At 47.4% G+C, this 20,062-nt stretch overlaps 1 protein-coding gene across 2 annotated transcripts in view; it reads right to left on the bottom strand.

Moving 5' to 3' along the window:
• Positions 1–20,062, bottom strand: part of CORO1A (coronin 1A) — a 193,414-nt gene that overhangs the window by 16,512 nt on the left and 156,840 nt on the right. The window lies entirely within an intron of this gene.

Genomic DNA, 20,062 nt, shown 5'->3' on the forward strand with positions numbered 1-20,062 from the left:
TGTGTGATACTGACTGCTGAGCCGTGTATCTAATCCTATCTTGTGTGATACTGACTGCTGAGCCGTGTATCTAATCCTCTCCTGTGTGATACTGACTGCTGAGCCGTGTATCTAATCCTCTCCTGTGTGATACTGACTGCTGAGCCGTGTATCTAATCCTCTCCTGTGTGATACAGACTGCTGAGCCGTGTATCTAATCCTATCCTGTGTGATACTGACTGCTGAGCCGTGTATCTAATCCTATCCTGTGTGATACTGACTGCTGAGCCGTGTATCTAATCCTATCCTGTGTGATACTGGCTGCTGAGCCGTGTATCTAATCCTATCCTGTGTGATACTGTCTGCTGAGCCGTGTATCTAATCCTCTCCTGTGTGATACTGCCTGCTGAGCCGTGTATCTAATCCTCTCCTGTGTGATACTGACTGCTGAGCCGTGTATCTAATCCTATCCTGTGTGATACTGACTGCTGAGCCGTGTATCTAATCCTCTCCTGTGTGATACTGACTGCTGAGCCGTGTATCTAATCCTCTCCTGTGTGATACTGACTGCTGAGCCGTGTATCTAATCCTATCCTGTGTGATACTGACTGCTGAGCCGTGTATCTAATCCTATCCTGTGTGATACTGACTGCTGAGCCGTGTATCTAATCCTATCCTGTGTGATACTGACTGCTGAGCCGTGTATCTAATCCTATCCTGTGTGATACTGACAGCTGAGCCGTGTATCTAATCCTATCCTGTGTGATACTGACTGCTGAGCCGTGTATCTAATCCTATCCTGTGTGATACTGTCTGCTGAGCCGTGTATCTAATCCTCTCCTGTGTGATACTGTCTGCTGAGCCGTGTATCTAATCCTATCCTGTGTGATACTGACTGCTGAGCCGTGTATCTAATCCTCTCCTGTGTGATACTGTCTGCTGAGCCGTGTATCTAATCCTCTCCTGTGTGATACTGTCTGCTGAGCCGTGTATCTAATCCTCTCCTGTGTGATACTGACTGCTGAGCCGTGTATCTAATCCTCTCCTGTGTGATACTGTCTGCTGAGCCGTGTATCTAATCCTATCCTGTGTGATACTGACTGCTGAGCCGTGTATCTAATCCTATCCTGTGTGATACTGACTGCTGAGCCGTGTATCTAATCCTCTTCTGTGTGATACTGACTGCTGAGCCGTGTATCTAATCCTCTCCTGTGTGATACTGACTGCTGAGCCGTGTATCTAATCCTCTCCTGTGTGATACTGACTGCTGAGCCGTGTATCTAATCCTCTCCTGTGTGATACTGCCTGCTGAGCCGTGTATCTAATCCTCTCCTGTGTGATACTGACTGCTGAGCTGTGGGTGGAGGGTCTGTGGGAGAACTACAGGGACAGAGGTGGTATGAGGGGGTAGACAATGTAGGCACCCGCCTAGGACGCTGGCCATTGTCTCCCCAAGGGGGCGCACTTTGTGAAAAAAAAAAAACCCCTCACTGCTCAACACCTTCCTCCGGCCACACGAATTCCTCACACCGGCAGCCTGGGCGCAGGCACAGAGGTGAGCAGACAGTGACACGGTGCACCCCTCTCTCCTGCGCCCCAGCTGTGACTCTCTCCCCGCACTCCGCTGTATTTGCGCTGCTTCCGTCCTGCTGGAGGTGACACATGGAGGGGATGGTAGACGGCGTGATTACATCACTACAATGCGCTGTCTCGCGCCCAGTGCCGTACCAGACAGAAGAGCCGGGCGCTGTGCTGCATCGGGTTTAGATTAGGTGACGATAAGCTGTTATTTATTTTTCTTTTATTATTTTGCCACTGAATGAGGGCGATCACAATCGGGCTGTGAAAGGGGGATGTGGGAGACATTATACCTGGGCTGTGGGGGGCTTTATTCTGGGGGCTATGGAGTGATTTGACAAATTAGCTGGTATATCGGTTATGGAGTGACCTGATTTGGAGTAGTGGTGTTGCAATAACTAGGGGCCGCACTGGCAGGATATAGCCACAGGTCAGTACACGGAGCAGCAGGTGAAAGGAAGCTTGACTAGAAGCTGGGAGCTTAATAACCGAGCAAGGAAGGGAGCAAGGCCAGGTTTAAGTAGGGTGTTCAATCAGGGTGGAGCCAATCAGGAACTCGGGGTGGAGACCATCAGAAACAATATAGATACAATTACTTGGGTTAGCACGGACCTGTCCAGAGAGCTGAATAACTCAGGGAAGAGCTGCCGCCTGGTGCACAGGAGCTGCTGGGTTTGAATCCGGACAATATCATTGTTTGATCTCGAAGATCTCCTGACTTCTAGTCCACGTAATTTTTCTGTTGCTTCAGCCGGAGCGCTGGTACGATGTCATAAAGTTCTCATCAACCATCACATCTCTGCGTATTGTGACCGTGTTGTTTCTGGGTGCCGGATTCTAGATCCTTTCTGGGTTCCACTATCGCCCACCAGGAGACCTTCTTTTTCATGAGATTCCCGCTTGGTACGTTTTTCTACGGGAATAAGTACGAACACTTCGGAATATTCTCATGTGTTGTCGTTCAGGCTTCTTGCTGTTCCGTTGCTCACATGGAGTCTTCTCAGTCGCTTTACCTGGGGGTCTGTTTTGGAGATCGCATGCTGTCATGATGTCTTCACCCCAATGTTTTGTTGGCAAATCTGGGTCACATCGCCTACTTCTTCACTTTTACAAAGCGTCCGGTTCCTTCTTTCCTCTACACCATTTTGTTCAGGGTTGTATTCTACAGAGGTCTGAAAACAATTCCATTTTTCCTTAAAACGCTTTGTGCCTCATTACTTGTCTCAGTTCCATTCTCTACATCCAGAATTGTTGACATTCTCCCAAATTTTCTTCAGCGAGAAATATTTCAAGTTTCTCTGGAGCTCCCTCTTTGCTGTGAACAGTAACATGACGAAGACCCAGGAGGGTCGAAACGTTGTGTTTTTTTTTTTTTTTCAGTCAATTTTGTACCCATTCTTGTTTGGAACTTATTTTGGACATTTTATTAATTGTTGAATGAACTTGGAATATTTTTTTTGCAAACATTCTAGTAGAGTGTGCAGTGAATTACGGTTCTTTGATTTTGGGACTTCAATAGCCCATTCCACCAGCACCTCGCCTCAACAGACCTGAGTGCGCACCATCTTGCCCTCAATATGTAGAACCCACAAAAAAGGCTTAGAATAGTGCAGTAATTAGTTTATATCAGACCATCGCGTCCTGTAATAGTATCTCCGTGTTATCCCGTGGATAACGGACTCGGTGGTATCACATCATGCAGGAGGCGCCGGCCCTGGGGCTCCCCATAGTAGCCCAGAAGATAAGACGCCAATGCTTTTTTTTTTTTCAATATTAAATGTTTTGGACAGTGAATTTATTTATTTATTTTAAATCTGAATAGTTCCCTTGTTACGGGGAACCTGTCACATGGTTCATGCTGACCAAACCACGAGCAGCCGGAATCCGAGCCCGGTTCTGAATGCAGTTCTAAATGTTCTGAAGCACCGCAGGATTTCAGGGAAACCATAGCTTTAACCTCTTAACGTCCAATGATGGAAACAGTCCGTCATTGGACGCCTCCTCCTGTTTGGTGCGGGCTCTGGCGATGAGCCCGCATCTTTTCCGGCACATGATGGCCAATGTGATCTGCCCAGAACAGCCGCGGGTGGAATTGCTGCAGCCCTGCTCTATGTAGCAGAGGTTATCGGGTTATAGCAGCTTCTAGTCTCCCATGGAGGCTATTAAAGCAAGTAAAAAGTAAAAAATATATACAGTGGGGCAAAAAAGTATTTAGTCAGTCAGCAATAGTGCAAGTTCCACCACTTAAAAAGATGAGAGGCGTCTGTAATTTACATCATAGGTAGACCTCAACTATGGGAGACAAACTGAGAAAAAAAATCCAGAAAATCACATTGTCTGTTTTTTTAACATTTTATTTGCATATTATGGTGGAAAATAAGTATTTGGTCAGAAACAAAATTTCATCTCAATACTTTGTAATATATCCTTTGTTGGCAATGACAGAGGTCAAACGTTTTCTGTAAGTCTTCACAAGGTTGCCACACACTGTTGTTGGTATGTTGGCCCATTCCTCCATGCAGATCTCCTCTAGAGCAGTGATGTTTTTGGCTTTTCGCTTGGCAACACGGACTTTCAACTCCCTCCAAAGGTTTTCTATAGGGTTGAGATCTGGAGACTGGCTAGGCCACTCCAGGACCTTGAAATGCTTCTAACGAAGCCACTCCTTTGTTGCCCTGGCGGTGTGCTTTGGATCATTGTCATGTTGAAAGACCCAGCCACGTTTCATCTTCAATGCCCTTGCTGATGGAAGGAGGTTTGCACTCAAAATCTCACGATACATGGCCCCATTCATTCTTTCATGTACCCGGATCAGTCGTCCTGGCCCCTTTGCAGAGAAATAGCCCCAAAGCATGATGTTTCCACCACCATGCTTTACAGTAGGTATGGTGTTTGATGGATGCAACTCAGTATTCTTTTTCCTCCAAACACGACAAGTTGTGTTTCTACCAAACAGTTCCAGTTTGGTTTCATCAGACCATAGGACATTCTCCCAAAACTCCTCTGGATCATCCAAATGCTCTCTAGCAAACTTCAGACGGGCCCGGACATGTACTGGCTTAAGCAGTGGGACACGTCTGGCACTGCAGGATCTGAGTCCATGGTGGCGTAGTGTGTTACTTATGGTAGGCCTTGTTACATTGGTCCCAGCTCTCTGCAGTTCATTCACTAGGTCCCCCCGCAGGGTTCTGGGATTTTTGCTCACCGTTCTTGTGATCATTCTGACCCCACGGGGTGGGATTTTGCGTGGAGCCCCAGATCGAGGGAGATTATCAGTGGTCTTGTATGTCTTCCATTTTCTAATTATTGCTCCCACTGTTGATTTCTTCACTCCAAGCTGGTTGGCTATTGCAGATTCAGTCTTCCCAGCCTGGTGCAGGGCTACAATTTTGTTTCTGGTGTACTTTGACAGCTCTTTGGTCTTCACCATAGTGGAGTTTGGAGTCAGACTGTTTGAGGGTGTACACAGGTGTCTTTTTATACTGATAGCAAGTTTAAACAGGTGCCATTAATACAGGTAATGAGTGGAGGAAAGAGGAGACTCTTAAAGAAGAAGTTACAGGTCTGTGAGAGCCAGAAATTTTGATTGTTTGTTTCTGACCAAATACTTATTTTCCACCATAATATGCAAATAAAATGTTAAAAAAACAGACAATGTGATTTTCTGGATTTTTTTTTCTCAGTTTGTCTCCCATAGTTGAGGTCTACCTATGATGTAAATTACAGACGCCTCTCATCTTTTTAAGTGGTGGAACTTGCACTATTGCTGACTGACTAAATACTTTTTTGCCCCACTGTATATATATTTATTTTATTTTTTTAAATATATATATATATATATATATATATATATATATATATATATATATATATAAAATCATCAAATCACCCCCCTTTCGCCCCACTCAAAATAAAACAATAAAAAATCAAATATACACACATTAGTTCAGAATCTCCTAATCAATAAAAAAAAGGATTAACCTGATCGCTAAATGGCGTAGCGAGAGCCAAAAAATCGAAAAGCCAGAATTAGGTCTTTTCCTATCGCCACTACGAGAAGGGGTCCGCCCACCATCCGGACAGGAACCTACAGGTTAAAAAGGGGCGATCCCCCTCGCCTCTCCAGTTTGGTTTCCTGTCCGGCGGGAGCCTGCAGGTTAATGCTTTCCCGGGTCCGCCATGCCTCTGTGCGGGTTCCATGAGAACAGCAGAATCGGGGACACTGGAAGCAGCGTCGGGGGTGTACTGTGTGCAAACCCCCCCTCGGCTGGCAGGAATGTTCATGCGATCCCAGGTGCTGGGGAAGTGGCGTCCTGGGTCGCATATGCGCGGCGCGGCTGAGATCCGGGAGGTTGGAGCGCTTGTGACCCGGAAGTAGTTCAAGTACTTCCGGGGGAGGCCGGCAGGAGGCGCGCGGCGTTGTGTAAATCCGAGCCACAGCAGGGAGTAAGTGTGCGCCGAGATGTCCTCTGTAGGGGACGCCGAGCAGCAGCAGAGGAAGAGCGGTGGCAGCCGCTCACGCAGCAGTGATAAGACGCGTGGGAAGCAGGGTTCAAGCACCCCAGCGTCTCGTGGCACTTCACCCCCACCGGAGCCGGTACTCTTCCATCAGCCTTGGGTGAGTGTACGATTCCACACCTGGTAGCTGATTGTTCCGTTTTCCTATGCTTTGTTATAGGTTAAGAAAGCCTCAAAAACAAAGCACAAGCAGTGTGCATTAATCACGGAACCATTGCCCGACAGCTATATTAAGACGTTGTGTCAGGCTTGCATTTGCCGTACTTTAGAAGAGGAAGCTCCCCTCCGTACGTCAAGTTTAAGGGAGGTCATTAGAGAAGAGATCAGATGTTCCCTTAGATGGCATGAGGACCAGTGTGGAGGTGGTGTCTGATTCTAGCCCCTCTCTGCAAGAAGGTGAATGTTCGGACGCTTCATCACCATCCTCCTCGGATGAGGAATTAAGACCGTGCTTTTCTATGGAAAATATGGAAGCATTAGTTAAGGCGGTTCGGTCAAACATGGGTGTCACAGACAATAGAGAACCTAGATCCACCCAGGAGATTGTTTGCTGGATTATGTCAGAAGAATCACAGAACTTTTCCAGTAGTAGATACAGTGAAAGATCTGGTTAGACGAGAATGGGATAAGCAAGATAAGGGGTTTTTACCGTCAGCCGCGAAAAGAAGATACCCCTTTGATGACGAGCTTTTGGCCCAGTGGGTAAAGGTCCCTAAAGTGGACGCACCTCAAAATCTGCCTCTTTGCGACTTGAGGATGTAGGTCTCCTTAAAGACCCATCTGACAGGAAAGCAGATATGTTCCTGAAGAAAGTGTGGGAGTCATCCTCGGGAGCCTTTAAGCCTGCGATTGCCAGTACCCGCACTGCCAGATCTATTATGGTCTGGGTAAGTCAGCTGGAGGACCAGCTTAAACCAAGAGTTCCCAGGGATAAACTGCTAGACTCCTTGTCTCAGATCCGTGAGGGGGTAGCTTACCTAGCAGACGCGTCGGTAGACTCTTTGAAGTTAGCAGCAAGATTAGCTGGTCTTTCGAATGCTGCCCGTCGCGCACTTTGGCTTAAAACCTGGAAAGGGGATGCTCAGGCTAGAGCCAAGTTGTGTACTATTCCATGCAGGGGTGAGTACCTATTTGGCCCTGTACTGGATGATATCCTGGCGAAGGCAGAGGAAAGGAAGAAAGGCTTTCCTAAGGTGTTTAATCCTACTTTTAGAAACGTCTTTGGAAGACTGATGCCTTTCCGAAGATTTCAGTCTGACCACCCGGGCTGTAGTCGAGATTGGGAACCAGCGGAACGGAAGAAAAAAGGTGCATACTTCAGGAGCCCCTTCTTCATCGTCAAGACGTAGACGCAACTATAGATAAAACTGATCTCCCAGTAGGCGGTAGATTAGGATACTTCCTTAACCAGTGGACCAAGATAACTTCTAATAGCTGGATCCTGGCAGTACTTGCATCAGGGTTGAAGTTGGAGTTTCAGATCAGCAACGGGCCTTAGAAGTAGAGATCTAGCAATTAATTAAAAAGCAGGTTATTGTAGAAGTTCCAAGGGGTCAGGAGAAAGAAGGGTTTTATTCTCATCTATTTTTGATTTCTAAGCCTGATGGGTCCTTTAGGACTATCATAAATTTACGAAAATTAAATAATATTTCTCCAATATCACGCTTTTAAGATGGAGTCCATTAAGTCGACGACTAAACTTTTATTTCCCAGGTGTTACATGTCGGTACTGGATCTAAAAGATGCGTACTACCAGTTTACAGGGATCACCAGAAGTTCCTCAGGATGGCGGTGCGGTTTGAAGATCAGGTTAGGCATTTTCAGTTTGTGGCAATGCCCTTTGGCCTTTCCATGGCTCCAAGAATATTTACTAAAATTATTGCTGAGGTAATGGCCCATGTCAGGGAAAAGGATACCCTTGTGGTACCCTACTTGGATGATTTCTTAATAGTTGAGAATTCAATCTCCCAGTGTAAGGCCCGTGTAAACGCTATAATATCGTCTCTGCAGGACCTCGGTTGGATGATCAACATAGAAAAGTCAAAACTAGAACCTTCCACGGTCAAGTTTTCCTGGGTATTCTTCTAGACGCAGAAGAGCAAGCATGTTTTCTACCAGAAGACAAGAAAAAAAGGATTGTTTGCAAAGTCAAAGCAGTGTGGAAGAATCCGGAGCTAACCTTAAGAGACGCAATGTCCCTGCTAGGGTCATTGACCTCATGTATACCGGCTGTACAATGGGCACAAGCCCATACCCAAGTACTGCAGTCCGAGATCCTAGAACCAGAAGGAAAACTTCAGGGTTATCTAGATGGGAGACTCATGCTATCACCAGCCACTCTTTACGATCTAAGATTGTGACTAGACATGCTCCATCTGTCAAAAGGGGTTCAATGGAGTATCAAACCAGACAGAGTGGTCACGACCGATGCCAGCCCATTTGGTTGGGGGGCCACATGGGGGAGATTCCGGCCCAGGGGCAATGGTCAGGTCTAGAATCCCAAAACTCTTCAAAATTAAAAGAACTCTCGGCGGTCAGATATACGTTCCTTCACTTCCTACCATCCCTGAAGGGTTCACATGTACGGGTGCAGACCGACAATATGACAGTGGTGGCCTACCTCAACCATCAAGGAGGGACAAGGTCGCCATCTCTAATGTTCACCGCGGCTCAAATACTTACTTTAGCCGAGGCTCACTTCCTTTCCCTCTCAGCGGTTCATATAAAGGGAAAGTACAATGTAGAAGCAGACGATCTCAGTCGGCATTCCTTTCGGCAGATGGAATGGTGTCTGGACCGACAGATATTCAAACAGATAGTCAGGCTCTGGGGGTTACCAGTCATAGATCTGTTTGCCACGAGGGAAAACAGGCAGGTCAGGGAGTTTGCATCACTCCGTGTAATAGACCGACCATGCATAGTAGATTCCCTGCAAGTCTATTGGGGCTTTCCTCTAGCTTATGCGTTTCCCCCGATGTGCTTAGTTCCTCTAGTTCTCAGGAAGATCAGGGAAGAGGGGGCAAGAGTAATTCTAATTGCACCCTTCTGGCCCAAGAGGCTCAGAGCGATGTCAGTGACCGATCCTTGGGTATTACCAGTGGTTCCGGGGCTCCTTTCTCAAGGTCCATTTCATCATCCCAATACGGAGAATCTTCATTTGATGGCGTCAGGGCCGGACTGGCCATTGGGCAACTCTGGCAAATGCCAGAAGGGCCTGTCTGGTCATGGGCTGCCTTGTCTGCTACGTTGTTAGCAGAATCAGTGTTCTCAAGACACCCATACTGTTAACAGTTGTGATGGAGCACAAAGTCGCTGACTCCGTCACTTACCCCAGCAGCCACGGGTATCATTAGAAATATTGGTCTTGTAGTAAATCTTGCTTTCCTCTATCCACGATAATGTTAGTGATATATCCCATCTGGTGCTTGGAAACAGAACAACGTGGGCCTGTGTGATTGCAAATGCCAGGGCTGAATTTTAGTCCCAGTCCGTACCTGGATGGCGTGGAACTTGAGAGGGAGTTATTAAGGCAAAGGGATTGTTCAGAAGCTTTAATATCTACTTTGCTAAAAAGCAGGAAAGAGGTCACTACAAGAATCTATTCTAGGGTCTGGAAAAAATTTCTTACATTCCATCAGCAACCTCTGACTGACCATGTTCCAATTCGGGCCATTCTGGAATTCCTGCAGAAGGGCCGGGAGTTGGGTTTCGCAGTTAATAATCTTAGGGTCCAAGTGTCAGCCTTAGGAGCCCTGTATAATAGTAATGTGGCGGGGAATAGGTGGATTTCTAGGTTTATTAAAGCAATTGAGCATAGTAACCCAATTCATATTGCTAGATTGCCACCTTGGGACCTAAATTTAGTTCTTGATGCGCTAACACAACCCCCTTTCGAGCCTTTAGAATCTACTTCAATTAAAATTCTAACCCTAAAGACAGCTCTACTGTTAGCATTAACGTCTGCTAGGAGGGATAGCGATATCCAAGCGTTATCAGTTGATCCTCCCTATCTAATGATCCTTCAGGACAACCTTGTCTTGAAACCAGATCCTGCATACTTACCAAAGGTAGCGTCTAGGTTTCATAGGAGTCAGGAGATATATTTACCGACCTTTTATGATAATCCAGTTTTAGAGGAGGATAAAAGATGTCATACTCTAGATGTTAAAAGAGCAGTATTAGAGTATTTGGATAGAACACAAAGCTGGAGGCAGAGTAGGGCTTTGTTTGTTTCTTTCAAGAATCGGAAGCAAGGTTCGAGTGTCACAAGAAGTTCTATCGCTAGATGGATCAGGGATGCGATATGTCTTACCTATTCTGCCAAAGTAGAGACACCACCAGAGGGCATCAGGGCACACTCCACTCCGGCTATGGCATCATCCTGGGCGGAGAAGGTGGATGTTCCCATTGATATGATATGTAAGGCGGCAACGTGGTCATCACCTTCCACCTTTTATAAGCACTATCGTCTGGATCTATCTGCCAATTCCAGCCTACACTTTGGGCGTTCAGTACTTAGTGCTGTGGTCCCTTCCAGATAAATAGTCTTTGAAAGTCTCTCATAGTGGGTGCTGTCGTGGCGATAGGAAAACCGGTTTTTACTTACCGGTAATAGGATTTTACAGAGTCCACGACAGCACCCGTAGACTCCCCCCCCCCCCCCCCCCGTATTTAATCACTAATTCTTGCACTTTATTGGAAGGTGTGCTTTGGAATCACTCTATAGAGGTGATGGTATTTAGTATTGTTTAAGATATTGTTATCATGTACTGATTCATTGGCGGTATCCCTTGTACTCTGGAACACAAACTGGAGAAGCGAGGGGGACCGCCCCTTTTTAACCTGTAGGTTCCTGTCCGGATGGTGGGCGGATCCCCTCTCTCGTAGTGGGTGCTGTCGTGGACTCTGTAAAATCCTATTACCGGTAAGTAAAAACCGGTTTCTGGTCGCTACAACATTGCAATAAAATGCAATAACAGACAATGAAAAGATCGTATCTACACCAAAATAGTATCAATAAAAATGTCAGATCGGAGTACAAAGAATAAGCCCTCACCCGACCCCAGATCACTAAAAATGTAGACGCTACGGATCTGGGAAGATGGCAACTTTTTTTTTTTTTACAAACTTTGGAATTTTTTTCACCACTTAGATAAAAAAGAACCTAGACATGTTTGGTGTCTATGAACTCGTAGTGACTTAGAGAATCACAATGGCAGCTGAGTTTTAGCATTTAGTGAACCTAGCAAAAAAAATCCAAACAAAAAACAAAGTGAGGTTACAACCTGCAGAAGACCAGGGTCAGTGGCGGCCGGATGTGCTCCGTTGCGGAGCAGAGCACTACAGCTCCATCGCCTTTCTAGTGGTCACGGCCGGGTACTGCAGATCCATCCCTTTCAATCTGAATAGAGGCAGATTTGCAGCACCTGGTCGTGGACACTATACAGATGAGTGATAAGTACTGCTCTGCACCTAAATACATCCGGCAGTGGGAGCAGTCGCTGATTGGCAAGGGTCGCACCCGCACTGATCCGGTATTGATAACCTAAGAATAGGACATCAATATTAAAGGGAACCTGTCACCCCGTTTTTTGAGATTGAGCTATAAATACTGTTAAATAGGGCCTGCGCTGTGTGTTCCTATAGTGTATGTAGTGTACCCCGATTCCCCATGTATGCTGAGAAATAACTTACCAAAGTCGCCGTTTTCGCCTGTCAATCAGGCTGGTCAGGTCGGGAGGGCGAGGTGACATCGCTGGTTCTTCCTCAGCTTTACGTTGGTGGCGTAGTGGCGAAGACACAGCGCGCGATCTGCGCTGTCATCCCTTTCGTCGGTGGGGGCGGCCATCTTCCTGGGGCCGCGCGTGCGCAGATCGAGTGCTCTGCTGCACGGGGCTTCAGGAAAATGGCCTCGGGATGCCGCGCGTGCGCATTAGAGATCGAGGCGGCCATTTTCCCAAAGCCGAGATGCAAACTCGGCTTTGGGAAAATGGCCGCCGCGATCTCTAATGCGCACGCGCGGCATCCCGCGGCCATTTTCCTGAAGCCCCGTGCAGCAGAGCACTCGATCTGCGCACGCGCGGCCCCAGGAAGATGGCCGCCCCCACCGACGAAAGGGATGACAGCGCAGATCGCGCGCTGTGTCTTCACCACTACGCCACTACGCCACCAACGTAAAGCTGAGGAAGAACCAGCGATGTCACCACGCCCTCCCGACCTGACCAGCCTGATTGACAGGCGAAAACGGCGACTTTGGTAAGTTATTTCTCAGCATACATGGGGAATCGGGGTACACTACATACACTATAGGAACACACAGCGCAGGCCCTATTTAACAGTATTTATAGCTCAATCTCAAAAAACGGGGGTGACAGGTTCCCTTTAAAGTACCAGACGGTCCAATAAAGTGTTCCTGCCCTGCTTTCTGATCCTTCTCTACCCATTCTTCTTGTAGTGGGTCAGTTCGACACTCCTGTGTGGATTTAAACATGCCTTCTCTTATCAGCAGCATCTTTACCTTGAATTTCCAGGATTGGTAGTTCTGGTTAGTCAGTTTTGGCGGTCATCTTTGCTTCTTCTTCTTAGTACACTGTTGTTCTCTCTCCTTTGGCCTGTTCTCTGTGTCTTTTGGGTTTCTGTCCCAAGGTCTCTGGGCCCATAACCTGTTGGCAGCGACTGTGACTGTGGGGGAACTATGGGGACATAATATAGTGTGTGGAGTGACTGTGGGGGAACTATGGGGACATCATACAGTGTGTGGTGTGACTATGGGGAACTATGGGGACATCATACAGTGTGTGGTGTGACTGGGGGAACTATGGGGACATCATACAGTGTGTGGTGTGACTATGGGGAACTATGGGGACATTATACAGTGTAGTGTGAATGTGGGGGAACTATGGGGACATCATACAGTGTGTGGTGTGACTGTAGGGGAACTATGGGGACATCATACAGTGTGTAGTGTGACTGTGGGGGAACTATGGGGACATCATACAGTGTGTGGTGTGACTGGGGGAACTATGGGGACATCATACAGTGTGTGGTGTGACTATGGGGACATCATACAGTGTGTGGTGTGACTGGGGGAACTATGGGGACATCATACAGTGTGTGGTGTGACTATGGGGACATCATACAGTGTGTGGTGTGACTATGGGGACATCATACAGTGTGTGGTGTGACTGTAGGGGAACTATGGGGACCTCATACAGTGTGTGGTGTGACTGTGGGGGAACTATGGGGACATCATACAGTGTGTTGTGTGACTGGGGGAACTATGGGGACATCATACAGTGTAGTGTGAATGTGGGGGAACTATGGGGAACTATGAACTGACAGCAAGCAGCTTGGATGGTAAACATATCATTCATTCTCTGAGCTGAAATATCCTGCATGTCTATTGCTCCAGTCCCTGACAGCAAGCAGCTTGGATGGTATCTGAGTCATTCTATCTTCGGCATTGAATCCTGCATGTATCTATATATGTTAGTCATACTATTATGCCTTTGTGTTTATAGATATTTAACTCACTTTTGCATGTCCTTACTCAGAGAGATCACATAACTGTTTCAAAGTGCTTTATGATCCATGTAGACCTGGACATTTGTTTATCTGATCACTACATTTATTGTGTCCTGTTGTCTCAACTGAGTTAGATTGATTGCTAACGAGCTTTAACACAAAAAAAAAAAAAAAAAAAAAAAGAGATCTAAGGGCTAGCCTTCTATAAATGTAGATGTAGCTTGGGGATGCATTCGTGCACTGTTATTCGTGTATTTTTTATTCAAAGTACTTTTTTTTTCTAAGTACTCGGCAGTTATAACATGGCAGTTAGACAGGGCAGGAGACAGGTAAGAAAAACTAAATCTAATCCATATTCACTTGAAACAGCACAAATACTCACCATATTTATTTGTATAATCTATATTCTGGCTGCTGCATTCACTCACATTCACCGCCCTTGCATTAACTCTCTACACTCCATCCATATCGGCCCCTCTGTCCTTGCCTCTCCTATGTATAGCACTCATGCTCTATTCACATTGCTTAACAGCACAGATCCATTCAGTCCCAACATCCAACACAAGAGACGCTCTCACAAATCACTTAACCATCTGCTCACTCTTTCGATCCTCCTTCTCCTAGTCGCTGGAGACATATCTCCAAACCCTGGCCCCCCATGTTATAGCCAGTCAAACCTCCCAATTGCTACACCCAGAAACCCCTCTAACCTTATTAATATTCCCTGCATGCCTGCTGTCTCTTTCAATTGTGCCCTTTGGAATTCTCGCTCTGTGTGTAATAAACTCTCCTTCATTCATGACTTCTTCCTTTCTAATTCTCTTAATCTCTTGGCTCTTACTGAAACCTGGATCCAGCAGTCAGACACCACCGCTGCTGCTGCTCTTTCATATGGTGGACTGCACTTTTCTCATACCCCAAGATCAGACAACAGAGCAGGTGGAGGCGTTGGTCTGCTCCTTTCACCCAAATGTACTTTCCAAGTTATCCCCCAAGTACCCTCACTTGTCTTCCCTTCCTTTGAGGTCCATGTGGTCAGACTCTACGTCCCCTTCTCCATGCGAGTGGCGGTGGTGTATCGTCCTCCCGGCCCCTCTCATCAGTTCCTGGATCACTTTGCCACCTGGCTTCCACACTTTCTCTCCTGTGACACCCCTACCCTTATCATGGGTGATTTCAACATCCCCATTGCCTCTCCCCTCTCCCCATCTGCTTCTCACCTTTTATCTCTATCCTCCTCTTTTGGCCTCTCGCAGCATACTAACTCTCCAACACATGAAGATGGAAACTCCCTTGACTTGGTCTTCTCCCGACTTTGCTCAGTGGATGACTTCACAAACTCCCCTCTCCCGCTCTCTGACCACAACCTTCTTTCATTCTCTATCAAGAACTGCCATCCCGCTCAGGTCACCCCCACTTTCCACACCTATAGAAACATACAGGCCATTAACACCCAGAAACTTATGATGAACTTGCAGTCCTCATTGGCCCCTATTTCCTCCATCTTATGTCCTGATTCTGCATTGAAGCATTACAATGAAACCCTGCAAAGTGCTCTGGATGAAGCTGCTCCTCCTATACATAAAACAACTCGGCACAGACGGCAACAACCGTGGCACACGCTGCAAACACGTTTCCTGCAGCGGTGCTCCAGGTGCGCAGAACGTCTGTGGAGAAAATCTAATCTACCCGAAGATTTCATCCATTATAAGTTCATGCTAAAGACATACAATTCTGCCCTTCACCTCTCCAAACAAACCTACTTCAACACCCTCATCACCTCCCTGTCCAATAACCCTAAACGTCTCTTTGACACGTTCCAGTCCCTACTCAACCCAAGAGAGCAGGCCCCAACCACGGATCTCCGTGCTGACGATCTGGCCAATTACTTCAAAGAAAAAATTGACCACATTCGACAGGAAATCATCTCCCAATCTCTTCATACCATGCACTGTCCTCCCTCCCCCACTGCATCTAGTTCACTCTCTGACTTTGAAGCAGTTACAGAAGAAGAAGTAAGCAGGCTCCTTGCATCTTCGCGCCCGACCACTTGCACCAGTGACCCCATTCCGTCACATCTCCTCCAGTCCCTTTCCCCGGCTATCACCTCTCACCTAACAAAAATATTCAACCTTTCCCTCACTTCCGGTATTTTTCCCTCCTCATTTAAGCATGCCATCATACATCCATTACTTAAAAAACCATCCCTCGATCAAAACTGTGCCGCTAATTATAGACCTGTCTCTAATCTTCCCTTCATCTCTAAACTCCTCGAACGCCTGGTCCACTCCCGTCTTACCCGCTATCTCTCAGATAACTCTCTTCTCGACCCTCTTCAATCTGGCTTCCGCTCTTTACACTCTACTGAAACTGCCCTCATTAAAGTCTCTAATGACCTACTAACAGCTAAATCTAATGGTCACTACTCCATGCTAATTCTCTTGGATCTCTCTGCAGCATTCGACACTGTGGATCATCAGCTCCTCCTCACTATGCTCCGCTCCATCGGCCTCAAGGACACCGTTCTCTCCTGGTTCTCCTCCTATCTCTCTGACCGATCCTTCACTGTATGTTTTGCTGGTTCCTCCTCCTCTCACCTTCCCCTTACTGTTGGGGTTCCTCAAGGATCAGTCCTAGGCCCCCTACTCTTCTCATTGTATACTGCCCCTATTGGACAAACAATCAGTAGATTTGGTTTCCAGTACCATCTCTATGCTGACGACACCCAATTATACACTTCTGCTCCCGATATCACACCGACCTTTTTAGAAAACATCAGTGATTGTCTTACCGCTGTCTCTAACATCATGTCCTCCCTCTATCTGAAACTAAACCTGTCAAAAACTGAACTCCTCGTGTTCTCTCCCTCTACTAACCTACCTTTGCCTGACATTGCCATCTCCGTGTGCGGTTCCACCATTACTCCAAAGCAACATGCCCGCTGCCTTGGGGTCATCCTTGATTCTGACCTTTCATTCACCCCCTACATCCGATCACTGGCTCGCTCTTCTTACCTGCATCTCAAAAACATTTCTAGAATTCGCCCTTTTCTTAATTTCGACTCTGCAAAAACTCTGACTGTTTCACTTATTCATTCTCGTCTGGACTATTGTAACTCTCTACTAATCGGTCTCCCTCTTGCAAAACTCTCCCCGCTCCAATCTGTCCTGAATGCTGCAGCCAGGATCATATTCCTCACCAACCGTTACACCGATGCCTCTACCCTGTGCCAGTCATTACACTGGCTACCCATCCACTCCAGAATCCAGTACAAAACTACTACCCTCATCCACAAAGCACTCCATGGCTCAGCACCACCCTACATCTCCTCCCTGGTATCAGTCTACCACCCTACCCGTGCCCTCCGCTCCGCTAATGACCTCAGGTTAGCATCCTCAATAATCAGAACCTCCCACTCCCGTCTCCAAGACTTTACACGTGCTGCGCCGATTCTTTGGAATGCACTACCTAGGTTAATACGATTAATCCCCAATCCCCACAGTTTTAAGCGTGCCCTAAAAACTCATTTGTTCAGACTGGCCTACCGCCTCAATGCATTAACCTAACGATCCCTGTGTGGCCTATTTATAATAAAAAAAAAAAAAAAAAAAGGTTCCTCGCATCATGTTCTCATACACTTTATGCAGTATTAGCCCTCTGTGTCTGTACTGCTACATACTTAGGCAGGTAACTGGTTCATGCAGCTTTACATGAACACCTGAGCCTTACACTATAGCTGGCCCGAATAACTAAAGCAATTGTTACCATCCACCTCTCGTGTCTCCCCTTTTCCCCATAGTTTGTAAGCTTGCGAGCAGGGCCCTCATTCCTCCTGGTATCTGTTTTGAACTGTATTTCTGTTATGCTGTAATGTTTATTGTCTGTACAAGTCCCCTCTATAATTTGTAAAGCGCTGCGGAATATGTTGGCGCTATATAAATAAAATTATTATTATTATTATTATGGGGACATCATACAGTGTGTGGTGTGACTGGGGGAACTATTGGGACCTCATACAGTGTGTGGTGTGACTGGGGGAACTATGGGGACCTCATACAGTGTGTGGTGTGACTGGGGGAACTATGGGGACATCATACAGTGTGTGGTGTGACTGTGGGGGAACTATGGGGACATCATACAGTGTGTGGTGTGACTGGGGGAACTATGGGGACCTCATACAGTGTGTGGTGTGACTGTGGGGGAACTATGGGGACATCATACAGTGTGTGGTGTGACTGGGGGAACTATGGGGACCTCATACAGTGTGTGGTGTGACTGTGGGGGAACTATGGGGACATCATACAGTGTGTGGTGTGACTGGGGGAACTATGGGGACCTCATACAGTGTGTGGTGTGACTGTGGGGGAACTATGGGGACATCATACAGTGTGTGGTGTGACTGGGGGAACTATGGGGACATCATACAGTGTAGTGTGAATGTGGGGGAACTATGGGGACATCATACAGTGTGTGGTGTGACTGGGGGAACTATGGGGACCTCATACAGTGTGTGGTGTGACTGGGGGAACTATGGGGACCTCATACAGTGTGTGGTGTGACTGTGGGGGAACTATGGGGACATCATTCAGTGTGTGGTGTGACTGGGGGAACTATGGGGACCTCATACAGTGTGTGGTGTGACTGTGGGGGAACTATGGGGACATCATTCAGTGTGTGGTGTGACTGGGGGAACTATGGGGACATCATACAGTCTGTGGTGTGACTGGGGGAACTATGGGGACATCATACAGTGTGTGGTGTGACTGTGGGGGAACGATGGGGACATCATACAGTGTGTGGTGTGACTGGGGGAACTATGGGGACCTCATACAGTGTGTGGTGTGACTGGGGGAACTATGGGGACATCATTCAGTGTGTGGTGTGACTGGGGGAACTATGGGGACATCATACAGTGTAGTGTGAATGTGGGGGAACTATGGGGACATCATACAGTGTGTGGTGTGACTGGGGGAACTATGGGGACCTCATACAGTGTGTGGTGTGACTGTGGGGGAACTATGGGGACATCATACAGTGTGTGGTGTGACTGGGGGAACTATGGGGACATCATACAGTGTAGTGTGAATGTGGGGGAACTATGGGGACATCATACAGTGTGTGGTGTGACTGGGGGAACTATGGGGACCTCATACAGTGTGTGGTGTGACTGGGGGAACTATGGGGACCTCATACAGTGTGTGGTGTGACTGTGGGGGAACTATGGGGACATCATTCAGTGTGTGGTGTGACTGGGGGAACTATGGGGACATCATACAGTCTGTGGTGTGACTGGGGGAACTATGGGGACATCATACAGTGTGTGGTGTGACTGTGGGGGAACTATGGGGACATCATACAGTGTGTGGTGTGACTGGGGGAACTATGGGGACCTCATACAGTGTGTGGTGTGACTGTGGGGGAACTATGGGGACATCATACAGTGTGTGGTGTGACTGGGGGAACTATGGGGACATCATACAGTGTGTGGTGTGACTGTGGGGGAACTATGGGGACATCATTCAGTGTGTGGTGTGACTGGGGGAACTATGGGGACATCATACAGTCTGTGGTGTGACTGGGGGAACTATGGGGACATCATACAGTGTGTGGTGTGACTGTGGGGGAACTATAGGGACATCATACAGTGTGTGGTGTGACTGGGGGAACTATGGGGACCTCATACAGTGTGTGGTGTGACTGTGGGGGAACTATGGGGACATCATTCAGTGTGTGGTGTGACTGGGGGAACTATGGGGACCTCATACAGTGTGTGGTGTGACTGTGGGGGAACTATGGGGACATCATTCAGTGTGTGGTGTGACTGGGGGAACTATGGGGACATCATACAGTCTGTGGTGTGACTGGTGGAACTATGGGGACATCATACAGTGTGTGGTGTGACTGTGGGGGAACTATGGGGACATCATACAGTGTGTGGTGTGACTGGGGGAACTATGGGGACATCATACAGTGTGTGGTGTGACTGTGGGGGAACTATGGGGACATCATACAGTGTGTGGTGTGACTGGGGGAACTATGGGGACATCATATAGTGTGTGGTGTGACTGTGGGGGAACTATGGGGACATCATACAGTGTGTGGTGTGACTGTGGGGGAACTATGGGGACATCATATAGTGTGTGGTGTGACTGTGGGGGAACTATGGGGACATCATACAGTGTGTGGTGTGACTGTGGGGGAACTATGGGGACATCATATAGTGTGTGGTGTGACTGTGGGGGAACTATGGGGACATCATATAGTGTGTGGTGTGACTGTGGGGGAACTATGGGGACATTATACAGTGTGTGGTGTGACTGGGGGAACTATGGGGACATCATACAGTGTGTGGTGTGACTGTGGGGGAACTATGGGGACATCATACAGTGTGTGGTGTGACTGTGGGGGAACTATGGGGACATCATACAGTGTGTGGTGTGACTGTGGGGGAACTATGGGGACA

This window comes from Ranitomeya imitator, chromosome 7 (assembly GCF_032444005.1).
Source record: "Ranitomeya imitator isolate aRanImi1 chromosome 7, aRanImi1.pri, whole genome shotgun sequence".
Lineage (NCBI taxonomy): Eukaryota > Metazoa > Chordata > Amphibia > Anura > Dendrobatidae > Ranitomeya > Ranitomeya imitator.